Below are 17622 nucleotides of genomic sequence, written 5' to 3'. Positions count from 1 at the left end.
AACTTAAGGTTTCCTTACAACACACATGTGCAAAATGATTGCAAAATTTGACACACTTCATGTATCCTCACTGCTCTCCATTTCTTCCATAAAGATCTTGGTTTGAGTCTGTTCTGACAGCGAAGTTCAGAAATAGTATCAGTAGCAATATATTTGTCTCTGATTTTACTTTTAGAAACATTCTGTGATAAAAAAAACTGCAACAGTCTAGTTCTGTTGATAATGTATCAACAGGAACCTGAATTCCACTCGTTTCTCCAAATAAATGTAATTCAGGGAGTGCATCAAAGAGACACCATTCATTCTGAAGGGCAGGCTGCTGAACTGAATGACAAACCTAACTAATAGAAACTTGTGCATTAGCTTCTTCATACTCACTACCATCGTTTCTATCAGTAGCACAGGTTTCACTCTCCAGCTCATGTGAGTCATCATTGTCTTCTGAAAAATTGGCAATGTCATCCAAAAGATCGTCAAGTTCTGAGCCATTGTTCAAGAGTACTTCAATCTCTAAGTTTGACAAGCAATGTCTGTTAGCCATATTCACCAGTTATATGTTTTTACACATGGGGAGGATGCACACAATAGCACAATAAGGCAGCCGACATAGAACAAAACAACCTTCATCAATATTCTGAGCATGCACGCAGCTCACGTAACACTGGTACCATTCATGAGACACTGGCACATGCTAGGCACCAACAATGCACTTACAACATGCCAAACAATTAGTCTTGCCACTTACAAATGTAAAACACGTGTTTAAATCACAAATAAATAAGTCAGAAGTGAAGAACGTATGACATACGTCCGTCGGCTCCAATGTGTTGAAGGCAGAGTGACACCGCCTGAACCCAGACTGAAAGACAACAGATGACCATCCAGTTCAAGGTCTTTCCCACACAGCTAATGAGGGCAATACTATGATAATTACTTCCTTCCCCTAAATGTTTAAAATGGCCTCTCACTATGAGCCATGGAAGTGACCTGATACCCAATTGAGATTAAAAAGGGTGAGGAGGATTTCTTTGCTCCATCCCATGAGGTGCCATAACATACTATAATGGACTCTTATCATGACCAGGTGATGTGTCACAAACTTTAGTTAACAGGGAATCCAACTCCCACATGGAGAAGAGGTACTTGTAGTCTTCATTAGTTATGTAACTGAAGTCCCTACCGCCCATCTCAGCAGCCACTCTATGGTGCCAGAAAGCTGAATCCTGACTGGCAGACGTGGTAACTGTGGCAAAATGGGCCACCATAGTCCGGAACGTGTTTTGCAGGTTGGCCTGGAGACTTCCATTGCCTAACACAATAGCCACAGAGCACCTCCCTCCTCACCCAGAAATAGTTCTGATGGTCTCCCATACAACTGTACCTTTAGTGGTCAGGAACCATTGCCATGTGTTCTTCTCACCCTCTCTAATAATTCATCGAAATTTCACCCTTGCTACCAAAAGGTAGGTGAGGTTCTCTGCAGCTGCCAGCACTTTATCCTATGTAGAGCCACCTACCTGGTCCTGATGGCAGAGTGGCATTTGTTACTCCATCAAGGGAAAAGTTGCGTTTTCAGCTAGCCTGGAGGCTGCTGAGTGGATGTTACACTGATGTGGCAGATTACTTGGGTAATATGATCCACCCGTTTCTGGACACTGTCATGGAGTTCAAACACAGCAAGTTGGCTGCAAGGCAACCAGTCCGCAATAATGAGCATCCATTGTGATGACTTTCAGGTACTGCACTGTCTGGCAAGTGAAACCAGACTGGGAAGTGAACACTTGAGTCAAGACATCGAACACTTACAGTTGAGTGGTGTGTGTGTGAAGGCTGGAGAGAGTACTGAGAGATTGACAGCAGTGCATGATGCTGTTTCAGTGCTGAAATGTGTGCTCTGCCTCATGTTCAACACACATGCATGTGAGGACATGAGAAGGCTCTCAATTGCTCTATCCCTGGATAGGTGGTTGCACAGCCCCAAGCACGTCATGTGCATTAAAATCACCACAAAGAATGAAGGGGTGGGGGATCTGAGTAAGGAGATCATGCAGAGGCTCTTCATCCAGCTCTTCATACCGGTGGGGGTAAGGGGGAAGATGGAGGGCTGGTAGAGTGAACATACCCTCAAATGATGACACACATGTAGTGATGCAGTGACTGCTTGTGGGCTGTTTGTGAGGAAGACAAGTCAGGAGTGGTAGGCATTATTTATGAAAATAGCCACTCCTCCTTTAGCTCTCTCTCCACTAAGATCATCCTTTTCGTGGAGTGCATAGCCACGTAACTCAGAGTGTCACAGAATTTAAAATGCATCTCTTGAAGACAACACACTTGTTTACCCTGAGGTAATAGACATAGTTCCCCCCCAAGTGTCTTGAAACCATTTAAGTTCCATTGCAGTATGGAAGCCATCTTAATGATGAGGTTTTCCTCTGTCTTTCCCCTTTTGTTGGTGAGAGGGCACTAGTGGGGGGCAGGGTGGGGGTGGGGGAGTAACGTGAGAGACGTTGTAGTTGCCTCATGTAGACACTGACATCCATACTGTCAAAAATATCTCCTTTTTTTGGAGGGGGTGGGGGGTGAAAGCAGCCTTGGTGGCAAAATTGTTTTTATTACTACCAACTATGTATTTCAGCCTTGTACTGCAACATCTGAGTGTCTGGAGACAATAGAATAAAAATTAATATGACAAAATGATAAACAGAATGAGGTATGGTTCTAAGCTGTGCACCCATGCATACAGGGGACAGTAATATATGCATAAAATCACATAAAAATGTAATGGGATAACCTTCATCCATCAGTTTCCACGGATGGGCAATAGATAAGAATTAGAAGGGTCCCATTAAGTTTCGGATGTGCAGCCACAAGATTTCTCCTTCTTCTTCTAATATTTCAGCTGTATAACGTTCAGCCTTCTTCAGAGTGAGCCGCAAGACTGCTGCTCCACTGCTTGCTTTGTTCCTTTATACTCATGTACCGTGCAACTGCGCATGTGGCCACATATGCAAATGTGCCAGAGACGTTGGTCAGTGGCAGAGATGTGCACAAAGCACGAGTTACATCTATGACTCGGCAGTTGATCTGTGTTGGCATGTCGATATATCATTGTGAGCTGCACTGTGATGACGTTTTTGTGAGTTTATCACACCAAGTGCCAGATGTAAATTCATCGTCAAGTGAATCTCAATTGCCTCCTTCACTATCAAGTCCCAAAAAGATGATGTAGTTTCCCAAAATTTCAGCGTTGTCATACAATATACTGTGAGCAGTGTCAATACAGTGCTCTGCCATTGCCGACTCGTTAGGTTGTAAAAGTCGTGTGTACCCCGGTGTTCCGTACATCTTTCTTGGACACTATGAGTTGTTTGTCCAATGTAAGAAAGGTCACATTCACTGATATATTAGTTAGTTTTGATGTAGTGCCTTTATTTACAAAGGTTCCCCTTCCAAAATCTCTACAACTTATTGAAAGAAGTTTTGACAAAGAGATTTCAGTTTTATTCAAACATGTTCTGGCCTCTACATACTTCTTATTTAACAACAAACTTTTTGAACAGATGGATGGAGTCGTCATGGGTAGTCCCTTATCCCTTCTGGTGGCCGATTTATTTATGGAAGACTTCGAGGAGAAGTTCTTGAAGATTGCCCTAACATTTTAAGCACAGACCGTGCTACTAAGATGAAAGTTATGATCCCGAAGACCCTAACCCTTCCTGCTCAGATTAAGACACATAAGCTACGTAATTCAATACACTCGGTCTTTAACAGAAAATGATGGCCTAGCCACGGGCACTGGTTTGACAGGTTCTGTTGCTGATGCCTTGGTCAACCACTTAGAACACAGTTACACTAGACAAAACTTGAACAGATCAAAGCAGATCCTTTTTTTATCAGCATTATGCAGACGCTCAATTTCATTGTTGCTTACAGGCCTGTAGTCAACGTCCCATTGTTGGTGGATGACTTCAACTCATTATACCCAAACATGACTTTCACTCATGAATTAATGGATGATAAAAAAAATTCTTAATGAATTGAACCTACAATTCCAGATTTAGAGGGGGGAGGGGTGGGGGAGGAGACAGTAAATTTCGATATAAATGATGACTAACTGAAACCCTCAGCTGCCGACAGGTGTTGTTGATATACCTCGATACGGACAGTTGAAAATGTGTGCCCCGACCGGGACTCGAACCCGGGATCTCCTGCTTACATGGCAGACACTCTATCCATCTGAGCCACCGAGGACACAGATGAATAGCGCGACTGCAGGAACTTATCCCTTTGCACGCTTCCCGTGAGACTCACATTCCCAACTGTCCACAATTCTACATATGTAATGTACCTTATAGACATTTGCCCAACAGTTACTGTCTTCACATATATAGTTAAAGGCTACCCAGCCATTGACCTTCATCTGTGCAAATGCGCACAGGTTACCCAAACTCTTACAGGAATCGCCAAAGCGTGCGCGAGTAATGAGTGGATGGGCAAATGTCTATAAGGCTCATTACCGTACATATGTAGAATTGTGGACAGTTGGGAATGTGAGTCTCACGGGAAGCGTGCAAGGGATAAGTTCCTGCAGTCACGCTATTCATCTGTGTCCTTGGTGGCTCAGATGGATAGAGTGTCTGCCATGTAAGCAGGAGATCCCGGGTTCGAGTCCCGGTCGGGGCACACATTTTCAACTGTCCATATCGAGGTATAACAACAACACCTGTCGGCAGCTGAGGGTTTCAGTTAGTCATCATTTATTCCAGGGAAAAGCTGCACGGTCATCAACAGTATTCTGTTCTTTCGAGTACAGTTACTGTCTTCACATATATAATTTTGATATATTTTGTAAACCTACCATAAGTGATTCAATTATATGTGCTTCCTCTTGTCACCCTTACCAGTTTGAGAGGTCAGTTCCTTCAAATCAATGTGACATTGAATCATCGAATTTCTACTAAGCCAGTCATCTGTAGAGAAGGAGTTAGGCAATCTAACACTTGGATTACAAACCAGTGATAGTTGATGTTTTGTACAAACAAAATCTTCACAAAATGAACCCAAAATCCCATTAGGCTTGACAGTCTCAAACATGAAATTTGTGAAGATCCAGTTTGTAGGCAACTTATATTGCCTAGCTAAGCTATTTAAGAAGCGGGGCATGGAAGTTGTTTCTTCATTGGTTAACAAAGTTCTGAAGTGCTGAATATGCATAATGAACAACCAATACACAGGCTCTGGTGTAGCAGTGAGTGCAATGCATCTTATATATGGCAAACTGGCAAAATGTTTAGAACTAAATAAGACAGGACAAGTTAAGCGTCACTCAACCTTTGCTGAGTACCTAAAATCATGCGACCATCAGCCTCCAGTGTTAATCAATATGAGCGTGCTCCATACTGCTTGCAAAGGAAAGAAGGTGAATTAGTTAGAAGAGATGGAGATCATTAAACACTCACATCATAATAAAGAAAGGATGACAGTGATCATCTGGTTAGTAAAAACCAGCCTTCTGATGTTGTAATTGTGCCCATTATAAGATGATATTGCTTACTTTCAGATTTGAACAGAATAACTTTTGTTTATTCTCTCTTCTACACTAAAGTGTGCTTTTGTCTAGTACTTATTTTTTTATCTGTGGAATTTTTATGTAAATCATTTTTTTTTTTTTTGCTGTGATTTTATTCTTACTACCTATCATAGACGAAATGCATGCATAGAGCATATTTATTATGCTAGCTACTCTTATTTCACTTCTGTATGGTTTTATTTAAGGTTCTCTTGCAATATTTTAGAAATTAGTGCAGTTTATAAATTGATGTGTTGGCTCCACAGCCTGCCAGCATTTGTGACACATTTCATGTAGGTTGTTTCTTTGGCAACATCATAAGACTCTCTTTGGCATTTGCAATTACAACGTAGTCCCACTAATCCGAATCCCGGTAATCCAAACATAGTCTAGAGAAGTGATGTCAGCTCCAGGCACTTCATAATTATGGACACATGTTCTCAAGTTCCACTGGCTAAAAATTTGTATGTAAGGGAGTTACCGTATTTACTCGAATCTAAGCCGCACTTTTTTTCCAGTTTTTGTAATCCAAAAAACTGCCTGCGGCTTAGAATCGAGCGCAAAGTATGCGGAAGTTCTGAAAAATAATGGTAGGTGTCGCCACAACTAACTTCTGCCGTGAAATATATGTCGCGCTAGACAGGTATGCTTTGCCGGCACAAAGATAAATACTGGCGCCAAAACCTCTGCGTCAGTAACTAAATTAAAAGGTAGAAGAATGTAAACATTATGCAATGTATTCTTTCGTGTTTGCTGCTATTTCATTTAAATCCTGTCTGCCTAATAAACTACGAAACTAGAACAGCAAAAGCGGAAGAATATACATATCATGTTATGTTTATATTCGTATTATTCTTATGCTGAATAGTGATACAGTCAGAAACTAAGCACGGCAACTGACTAGATTTTTAAATCTAAGATGACTCTAATTTCTGTGCAGAATGTAATGCACTAAAGAAGTCGTCTGCAAAGATTTTCAAACAGAGAAAATTTTTCGCTAAACTCTCGTTCAGAACATTTTCTATCATACGCAGTCTGTTATTTGGTTCTTGTTGATCATCATCAAAGAAAGCAGCAGTTTAAGTAACAACAAATAGCAGACTCCCGCCATTGTTTCGCTTATGAGACAATTCCTCTCTTTTTTTTTAATTGTAAGCCGCGGTAGCGCGCACAAAAGCAAGCCTTGCCGCGAGCGGCGACAGTTCGTAAACACGCATTATCAGAATGTAACAAACAATGCATGACACAGTACAATACTGCATTTTCAGCTTAGAGTGACATAAACACCTATAACAAAGAGAACGGCACTTATCAGATCAAAGCAAAATAAGCAATCGATTCAAACCAGACGAAGCACACGAAAAAGGAAGGGTACTCGTATAAATACGGACGGAGCGCCTGACATAGCAATGGCTACCTGGTAAAGCTTAACTGTTAAGCTTACGACTCGAACCAAACTACTGTAGCTGTATCTTCATCCATTCGACCTCAATTGTGTTTCACGTTACAATGGACCAACTGTTTTTCGATTTGGAGGGGCGGTCTAAAACTTTTCTCTCACCTTGAATTTCGAGTCTCAAATTTCGGGAGCGGCTTAAGATTCGGGAAAAATTGTTTTCCTTGATTTAGAGTCTCATTTTTCGGGTGCGGCTTAGATTCGAGTAAATACGGTAATTAATTTCTGTGATTACAAAGCTGTCAATCAATCTTATCAAGGTTTAACTGTATTGTTCCATATTGCGCCACGTTCAACGGGCAGTGTGGATGTAAAGTTGATTAAGACTGTTGTTGTTGTCTTCAGTCCTGAGACTGGTTTGATGCAGCTCTTGATGCTACTCTATCCTGTGCAAGCTTCTTCATCTCCCAGTACTTACTGCAACCTACATCCTTCTGAATCTGCTGAGTGTATTCATCTCTTGGTCTCCCTCTATGATTTTTACCCTCCACGCTGCCCTCCAATGCTAAATTTGTGATCCCTTCATGCCTCAGAACATGTCCTACTAACCGGTCCCTTCTTCTTGTCAAGTTGCGCCACAAACTTCTCTTCTCCCCAATTCTATTGAATACCTCCCCATTAGTTATGTGATCTACCCATCTAATCTTCAGCATTCTTCTGTAGCACCACATTTTGAAAGCTTCTATTCTCTTCTTGTCCAAACTACTCATTGTCCATGTTTCACTTCCATAAATGGCTACACTCCATACAAATACTTTCAGAAACGACTTCGTGACACTTAAATCTGTAGTCGATGTTAACAAATTTCTCTTCTTCAGAAACGCTTTCCTTGCCATTGCCAGCCTACATTTTATATCCTCTCTAATTCGACCATCATCAGTTATTTTGCTCCCCAAATAGCAAAACTCCTTTACCACTTTAAGTGTCTCATTTCCTAATCTAATTCCCTCAGCATCACCCGACTTAATTCGACTACATTCCATTATCATCGTTTTGCTTTTGTTGATGTTCATCTTACATCCTCCTTTCAAGACACTATCCATTCCGTTCAACTGCTCTTCCAAGTCCTTTGCTGTCTCTGACAGAATTACAATGTCATCAGCGAACCTCAAAGTTTTTATTTCTTCTCCACGGATTTTAATACCTACTCCAAATTTTTCTTTTGTTTCCTTTACTGCTTGCTCAATATACAGATTGAATAACATTGGGGACAGGCTACAACCCTGTCTCACTCCCTTCCCAACCACTGCTTCCCTTTCATGCCCCTCGACTCTTATAACTGTCATCTGCTTTCTGTACAAATTGTAAATAGCCTTTCGCTCCCTGTATTTTACCCCTGCCACCTTTAGAATTTGAAAGAGAGTATTCCAGTCAACATTGTCGAAAGCTTTCTCTAAGTCTACAAATGCTAGAAACGTAGGTTTGCCTTTCCTTAGTCTATTTTCTAAGATAAGTTGTAGGGTCAGTATTGCCTCACGTGTTCCAACATTTCTGCGGAATCCAAACTGATCTTCCCCGAGGTCGGCTTCTACCAGTTTTTCCATTCGTCTGTAAAGAATTCGCGTTAGTATTTTTGCATCTGTGACTTATTAAACTGATAGTTCGGTAATTTTTACATCTATCAACACATGCTTTCTTTGGGATTGGAATTATTATATTCTTCTTGAAGACCGGTAATGATAATTTTCATTTACAGAGTTTGTCCATAGCCTGGGACTGTAGTAAAGTGGGATATGTATTGATGTATCTGATACTGATGAAAAGTTAATTTGTATGCAGCCGCATTAGTGTGTGTCATGCTTTAGTGAATTGTAATTAAATTTTGTTATTGCTTCTTCTGTAACTACCGTAACATTGGTTTTCTCACACTCAGATTGGCTGAACTGGCGTCAAGTCATTTGCATGTCATTGTCCCTATGACAAGTTACGGTCCATTAATGTGAAACTGTTTCTAAATATAAGCTTATTTGGTTGACAAATAATACCTTGTACAATTGATTCTAATGTTCAAAGAAAAAGGAGACTTGGGCAATCTAGAACGTCAGTGATTATTCTTAATACCTTGGATCACAAATTTTTTGTAGATTATTGGTTCCAATGATAAAAGGAAAGGAAATTTTGGATAATTTAGAATCTCAGTATTACCTTTAAATATTTTGAGAGATTCAACATTCTTAAAAAAATGAATATTAATGTTTTATTGATTATTGATTTTAATGTTTTAAGAAAAAGACAATATGAATTTTTCTGCATATCTATGTAAACTAAGTAAATCAAAAAATGTTCAGCTACTGGGCTCAACTGCTTACCACATCAGAACCATTGTGTTCCAGCTTGACCAGCTCCAAACGTTACCTTTCCCTTTTGAATCCTTAAGAGAAGATACCAGATGGCACTTACGGCTTTATCAAAAATACGATGGACACAGCGATCATTACCCACTGCAAACTTCTTCACATGGAAGAGGTTGGGCTTGCAAAACCCTGGGACTGTACGTATGAGCTTTGTAGAGCATATTGTGACTCATTCAGCCTGACACTGTAGCAATTCCAACACTGAAAGTATGACGTGGAACTTCCTATCAGATGTGACTAGGAGTATGTCATGCACCTTCATCTGCACAAACTTCTTCAGAGTCCCCCATGCTACTTGATAGAAGTTGATGACCTAGCACTAAAACTGACACCCTCCTTACATTAAGAACATGTAATAGTGTCCCATCTTGGGTGACATTAGCACTGACCATGCAGTAACACAAGGGTATTAACAGTATCTATAACAATTCCAGGTGTGGCTGTAACTCTTCCTGAACCCTCTGTAGTTCTTCGAGAAACTATCTTGGGGATAAAATTGCTGATGTCAGGTGTCCACTGTTAGTGTGGTTGAATGCTTCCTGCAACTCGGTAGCCTCAATGCACAAGTAAGTGGTACTATCTGTACGAGTCTGAAAAAGTCTCACAGTGACAAGCTTAGTGCCAATTACATCCATGCAGATCCTAAAAATGCCCATCTTGGTATACTATTATTCTTGCCTCCTAGAGCGAGACATTAACAGGACAAACAAAATACGAAGATGCCGAGTATTATTTACTATGTCTCTCTCAAGGCTTGCTAACTGTGTTGTGTTAAGTTCAATTGTGTCCTGATTATTCTCTGCTTTGGTCTGTATGTGTCTCAAAACAGAGCACACTTTTTCCAGGTCCTTTGCACCAACTGTACCAAAGACTGTTTTCAGACTCCATCCATCTGCATCTATCCAACCTTTCTTCTGCTGACGCTGGACTCACAGTACAAGTTCTGCAGTCTGATCTTGCTTGAAGACATTTGAAGGTTGCAAGATCCCCTTGCTTCTAAATTGATACTGTTATTACTCAGCTTAGCCGCGAGTCCATAAAGGATCGTATATGTGACGTACAGTATTACTGGTCAGTATTTCCACCCGGAATTTGTGAGGGTAAGTCGGACCTTCCTTGATCTGCCTTGGAGGGTCGTGTTGTCGGATTTCCTCCTACCTGTGCGCGGTGCAGCTCTCGTAAATGTCATCCCGTACAGATTCTTCGTTGGCGCATTGGATGTCTCTGTCGGTGGAAGCTAATTATCTGAAACTGCTGGCGATCAACTTTGGGGTATCTATTTATTCAAAATTAACATTCAGAATGCCGTAATATCACTTTTACTCCTATTAGATCAATAATGAAACACTCATGTCACAAACTACTCGTAACCGAGAGCATGGCTACCATTGAAAAAGACAGGAAGAGCTCTTAACGCCGACTGCCGACTTTGATGCGCAGTCCGTATCTCTTACTAGTTTCGTCACAGTTCATGGATTTCTGATCAAGTTCGTACTTACTAAGATATGCATTTGTTAATGAACGGGTGTGAATTTTAACGAGGTAAAATCATGATATATAGTTTTAAACATCCACAAGCTCCTCCTAGTATTCACGTTGTCACAAATGACTTCAATTGTTAAATATAAACAAAATTGGTGACTTTGGCGCCAAGATGGCGGTACTTCCCGTCATGTATATTTCCCAGGCTAAGACTTGTTGCTACGGTCCAGCACCAAACCCCACCACACTATGTGCGACATATGGTCGTTTCATCATATAGCCAGCCAGCGTGGGAAATGCGCTCCGATTCATGGCCGGCCATGGACTACAGCACTTCCTAACTATCGTGAATACATCAATAAGAGACAATAATTTATTAAAACTGGTAAAATTGTCTTCCTCACGTAAGAGGCACCTTTCAAGGTGGACCATCAAAACTGACATTCTGCTTGGATGACATTTACACCTACATGTCCTGAACCATGAGCTGCAGCTTCTCAAAGGTGTCATCCACCAACCTCATTTTTTATTGCCCAGGCACTGAAGTCCATCCCAACCTCCATCAATGACCAGACAATATCACATCCAACTGCTGAGCGAACAGTGCATCGCTATCCTTAAGGGCTCACGTCGTCCTATAGTGCTAAATAGGCCAAAGACCAAGACTGTGACGATGTCTCATTGTTCTCCCAGTTTTCTGTAGTTACTGTGGTGAGTATCCACATAAATAGCCTAACATTTTCCCCTGTGGTTCTGTCCTTCCACTCACTCCAGGATGCGGTACATTCAACCCAAATCTTTGAATCTGTAGCACTCAAAGTGCATGTCACCAATCACTTCTGATTGAGGACTGTGTACAAGGGTCAGAGAGTATTCCAAGATACTGATAGAAGTAAAGGACCCTGTTGCAGTGCTGAAGTGTGTGCTATACCCCATGATCAACAAAAATGCACCTGAGGACATGAAAGGTATCTCAATTGCTCTATCCCTGCAACAGGTGCTGCAAAGCCCAAAAGCACATTGTGTGTGATAGAACCACACAGAGGGAGAAGGGTTGCGGGAGCTGAGAATGGAGTTCACTGAGTGCCTCTTCTTGTAGTACCGCACATGGGGGCAGGTAGAGCGGACATATTGTCAACCTGGGACTGGCAAGTGTTGTTCATGAAAATAGTTTCCATTCCTTTAGCCCTCACTCCACTAAGGTTGTCCTTCCTGTGGACATAAGCCACATAGCTCATGGATTTCAGAGAATTTAAAATGTGTCCCTTGAGGAAAGATACACATTGCTCTACACTGAGCTGATAGGCATGGTTCCTCCAAATGTGTCTTAAACCCATTCAAGTTCCACTGAAGTACAGAAGCTTCTTAACAGTAAAGTTTTCCTGTTTCTTTCTTCCTGTCATTCCTCCATGGTGGGCAGATTGTATACAGAGGGAGAGTTATGAGAGGGACCCGCTGATTTTCTCTAGCAGATGTCGGCATCCATTCCATCAACACTATGGTCATCATCTTATCCATCAGACAGGACCAGGGTCGCATGGTCTGATGGCTTTGACACTCTCATTTTGGCCTGTTGGTTTTTGTCACCAGCTGGATTTTGGGGATGGTGGTAAGAACATTTAAACAGAAATATGTTTTTGGTTCTCCTCTTCTGTCTGTCAAGAGGGTCTGTTATTCTTTCCAACATGAGGCACTGCTGCAACTATTATTTCGGATGCGGGAATGCTTGGTTGTTTGACTTGCTGTGCAGGTTTGCAGGATTCTCCAGAGCTGGTGCAAATGACTGCATAGAAGTGGGTGGCTGCAAGATCTTAAATGTTTTCTTTGTGCCAGAGTATGAGATGCCTTGTGTCACTTTGATCTCCTGTATTTTATCCTCTTCTGCAAAGACAGGACATTCTTCCCCTCAAATGGGATGGGCACAGCTGGGTGGGGCTACAGATTGAATACAAAGTTTGTGAGCAGTGGAGTCATGGCTCTCACATGTAGCCTGACTATTGCAACCCATGGTGGCATGACCAAAGTGATGACTTTTGATTAGGTTCTTAGACCATAACATCAAAGCAAAGAAAACCTGCTGCAATATATTCAGGCAACTTGGGTAAATCAAGTGTCAAAATAAAATATGCTGACTTCTTTAGCTCACAATCAAGCCTTTTTATGAAATTCTGAACTTCAGTGACCTTTTCCATTCGAATTCCTGTTGTAGTTCTGTGATATCTACACCCATAATGTCCCAGCACGTTACAACTTCTTTACAACAATTTAGTCCAGTGTGCAGCTTACTGCTGATAGCATATTATTGAAGTAGTTTGGCATTTAATAACATATTTACATATATAGAACTCATGCATGCGTCTCAGCTGTGTACCACTTTACAGCCTCTTTAAGTTGATCTGCAAATCCCTCTACAGTTTTATGGATTTAAGAAGGTGGTGAATTTTCAAATGAACCTTTGACACATTTAACAATAAGCACATTATTTACCACCAGATATGGCTCGTTCCTATGCTGCTGTCACCTATATTACCAGACATTTCAGGTGGACTAGTCACATGTGGTCTCTTTGGGGTTTGGTTGTTAATATTATCTAACAGATCACTAACAGATCACCTGAACTACTGCGAGCAGAAAAATGGGATTTACGCTTCATGGAAGTTCCAGGAGCAGCTAGAGAAAGTACACTATGTGATCAAAAGTATCTGGACACCTGGCTGAAAATGACTTACAAGTTCATGGCACCCTCCATCGGTAATTCTGGAATTCAACATGTTGCCCCACCCTTAGTCTTGATGGCAGCTTCCACTCTTGCAGGCACGCGCTCAGTCAGGTGCTAGAAGGTTTCTTGGGGAATTGCAGCCCATTCTTCATGGAGTGCTGCACTGAGGAGATGTATCGACGTCAGTCGGCGAGGCCGGGCACAAAGTCAGCATTCCAAAACATCCCAAAGGTGGTCTATAGGGTTCAGATCAGGACTCTGTGCAGGCCAGTCCATTATAGGGATGTTATTGTTGTGTAACCACTTCACCACAGAACGTGCATTATAAACAGGTGCTCAATCGTGTTGAGAGATGCAATCGCCATTCCCGAATTGCTCATCAACTGTAGGAAACAAGAAGGTGCTTAAAACATCAATGTAGGCCTGTGCTATGATAGTGCCACGCAAAACAACAAGGGGTGCGAGCCCCATCCATGAAACACACGACCACACCATAACACCACTGCCTTTGAATTTCATTGTTGGAACTACACTCGTTGGCAGATGACGTCCACCGAGCATTCACCTCTCCCCCCCATTTCTCTTCCTGCTCCATTTGCAAATGGAATCGAACAAAACCCTGATGTATGGAACAATGGGAGGCACCCTCTGCCATGCATTTCACATTGGTTTGCAGGGCACAGTTGTAGATATTTCGAACGTTGGGTCCTGAAGATAAGTGCTGGCCAGCCATTCTGTGTCCTTGTAATTTTAAATCTTATATACATTGATGAAGTTATGTAGATAGCTCACTCTTGTTGAGTACTGGTTTACCATGATGTGGTAACTCATGGCAGTTACTTAAGTGTCATCTAAAAAGTTATGAATAAGAAAACAGCCAGGGAGCATCTAGTACCCATTATATATCTAATGTTTTGCACATTGAATTCAGCCTGCAGTAATGTATAAGACTTCTTTCATTAGAAAGCTTTACACTCTGATGTTTAAATTGTTATAAATTTACTCTCATTGTATGGCAACATAAAAAATCAGCGGGGTAAGTGCCAATTAAGTTGTATCCTCAGTCACTTTGATGGTGTACCATTTGGATCGACAGTGGAGTAATTTGCTTCTCAAATTTGTTCATTTTATATGCCAATTTTTTGTTACTGGGCATTGATGACACCCAAAAAAAATTTCACACAAAATTTTCACACTTTTAAGCATATTCAAAGCAGAATGTGTGTTTTTGGCAAATTTAGTCACTCTTAGGTTTCTACCTGATAATTTCATTAAGTTACAGGATTTCAAAATTCTGAATTCTGTCAGAGATGGGAAAGGACTTGGATGAGCAGCTAAAAAGCATGCAAAGTGTATTTAAAATAGGTTATATGATGAATATCAACAGGTAAAAGATGGTAATGGTAAAGGTAACGAAATGTAGTCAAATCAGGCGACGTTGGAGGAATTACATTAGGATATGAGATACCAAAAGTAGATAAGTTTTGCTATTTGGGCAGCAAAATAACAGACAGTGGCTGAAGTAGAGAGGACATGAAATGTAGGCTGGCAATAACAAGGAAAGCATTTCTAAAAAGAACAATTTGTTACAAACTAATATAAATTTAAGTCTCCTGAAGGCATTTGTCCAGAGTGTAGAATAATGCCGAAGACTAGTTGGGTATTAGTGTCTTCATTTGTGGATCTATATCCTTGACATAACATCTGAATGATAAAACCATTTTAAATATCAGCCTAGGCTGTGCCATTGAGAACCTAGGTGGATATTTAAAATGATTTTATCATTCAAGGAATAGTTAGGTAGTTCAAATAAATAATGAAGAAGTATTAAATTGAAAAAGAAATTTATGATTTGAGTAAAGAAAAGAAATCAGTGATAGAACACATCTAAGGCATGAAGTAGTCAATTTGGTAATGAAGGGAAGTGTGTTTGGGGGGGGGTGGGGGGGTTAAAAAATTTAGTGGTAGATCTAAGCATGAATACAGTACGCAGACCCAAATTAATCAAGTCGCAATGGTTATTCAGAGATGATGAGACTTGCACCGGGTAGAATAGCATAGGGACTTCTGTCAAATCAGTCTTCAGACTGAAGGCCACATCGTCACCTGCAATAGTATTAAAAAAATCTTTCAAAATAGTTCTAAAAATACTAAATAAGTAACATATTAATCTAACATAGAACCAGTACAAAATTACTGAATTTTTGTGTCCACAGCAGGGAGTCCACTCAGGCCTGGTTTAGTTCTGATTTTGCAAACCATACATTTGCAACTTGTGGACTGGCTTTTACTTTTTTTAGCAATCACTGCTGGAAGTGATAGAAAAACATTGTGCAATGTGGAGAGCAGAGGTGTTTTCTTAACCATTTGGATCCCCAAAACAGTATGAACAACTACTGAGGATACTCAAAACAGGTGTAACGGTACTGAGGAACGGATGTCAATGCTAAGACTTTTAGATTAGACAGAACTGTCTTAGCATGGATTACTGGTTCAGGATAAATGAAGCAAAAAGTGAGGGGTACTGAGGAACAATAAAAAGAGAGGAAAACCGACTGATAGTATTTTGAAATATGATGTAATACAGATTTGTATTACAAGGAGAGAAAAGAGAAGTAAAGAAGGGGAAAGAAATACGCAAGTGCACGAAGGGGGTGGGGGGTGAGGATGAAAGCAGGTATGCATAGGGCTGGAGTGGGAGAAGGGACTAGCAAAGGTTGAGGCTGGGGGAGATTACAGGAATGGATATATTGTCAGGAGAGTTCCCAGTACTGTCAAGCACATTGTGTTTGGTGACACGATCAGCAGCTGGGTGGTCCAGCTCTCTCCTGGCCACAGTTTGGTAGTGGTCATTCATGCCAAGTTGTTAGTGGTCGTGCCAACACAGAATATGGTACAAAGGTTGCAGCTAAGTTGGTAGATCACATGTCTGCTTTCAAAATGGTTCAAATGGCTCTGAGCACTATGGGACTCAACTGCTGAGGTCATTAGTCCCCTAGAACTTAGAACTACTTAAACCTAACTAACCTAAGGACATCACAAACATCCATGCCCGAGGCAGGATTCGAACCTGCGACCGTAGCGGTCTTGCGGTTCCAGACTGCAGCGCCTTTAACCGCTCGGCCACTTCGGCCGGCTGTCTGCTTTCACATCTGGCCTTGTCTTTACTCAGGTAGGAGATGCCAGTGACACAACCAGAGTAGCAGCAGTGGATCAATGTATGTATATTGTTATTCCATTCCAGGTTTTCTACTGTCTCATTAAGTATTTCTAGTACTTACACTAAAATATTTAGTAAGAAAAACAAAAAATTCACAAATATTTCAAGATGTAAAAAATGAGAATGATATCAAAACTGGTTTTCAGAGTGGAGTTTTGTATTCCATTCATAGCTGCTTCCAACATCTCACTCCTAGCTGTTAAAACGAGTGGTTCTAGAAAGTTTGCCAAATTGTTAATTTTGGCTATCAAACCCTCTATTTCCAACCTATTACATCCTCTGTCAGATAATGCAAACAAAATAACTTATTCTGTGCTATCCATTTAATTTGAGGTGCTTGTATATTTTGTTGTGCACATAAAAGCACACACTGCAGAGCACATTATGCAGAGCATGCGAAAGCCACACCTCTGACATCTTAACATTGATGATGAAATTGCTGTAGACTTCATTATTAATCATGAACCTGCGTACAGTACCATCCAAGGTGAACTCTAAAATAGAAAAGTGTTTAGCTGATCAGTGCATATCTGTCTAAATGATCTCAAGTTTCCGCAGCAGACAGTGCAGGAACACTTTAACCATTATTCATGAGATTTTCTTTATTCCTCCAAGGAGCTGGAAGAGGAGATGAGTCGTGCAGAAGTCTGCAGTCAATCAAAGCAAAAGCGTATACAGTGTTATGAGCCCTGCCAAACAGCTTTTGTTCCATTTTGAGGGGGTGGGGTTCTGAAACACAATGACACAAGGCCCACACATTGCAAAGCAAGGTTACTAAACTACAAAATAAGTAATGATAAAATTTCCAATATTTAATTACTT

At 40.9% G+C, this 17622-nt stretch overlaps 1 non-coding gene across 1 annotated transcript; it reads right to left on the bottom strand.

The window, feature by feature from the left end:
• Positions 1-4177: 4177 nt before the first annotated feature.
• Trnat-ugu lies at positions 4178-4251 on the bottom strand. Its single transcript has one exon. It is a non-coding gene; the product is annotated as a tRNA-Thr (tRNA).
• Positions 4252-17622: the final 13371 nt, after the last annotated feature.

This window comes from Schistocerca americana, chromosome 1 (assembly GCF_021461395.2).
Source record: "Schistocerca americana isolate TAMUIC-IGC-003095 chromosome 1, iqSchAmer2.1, whole genome shotgun sequence".
NCBI lineage: Eukaryota > Metazoa > Arthropoda > Insecta > Orthoptera > Acrididae > Schistocerca > Schistocerca americana.
This window is presented reverse-complemented; position numbering and strand designations above follow the sequence as displayed.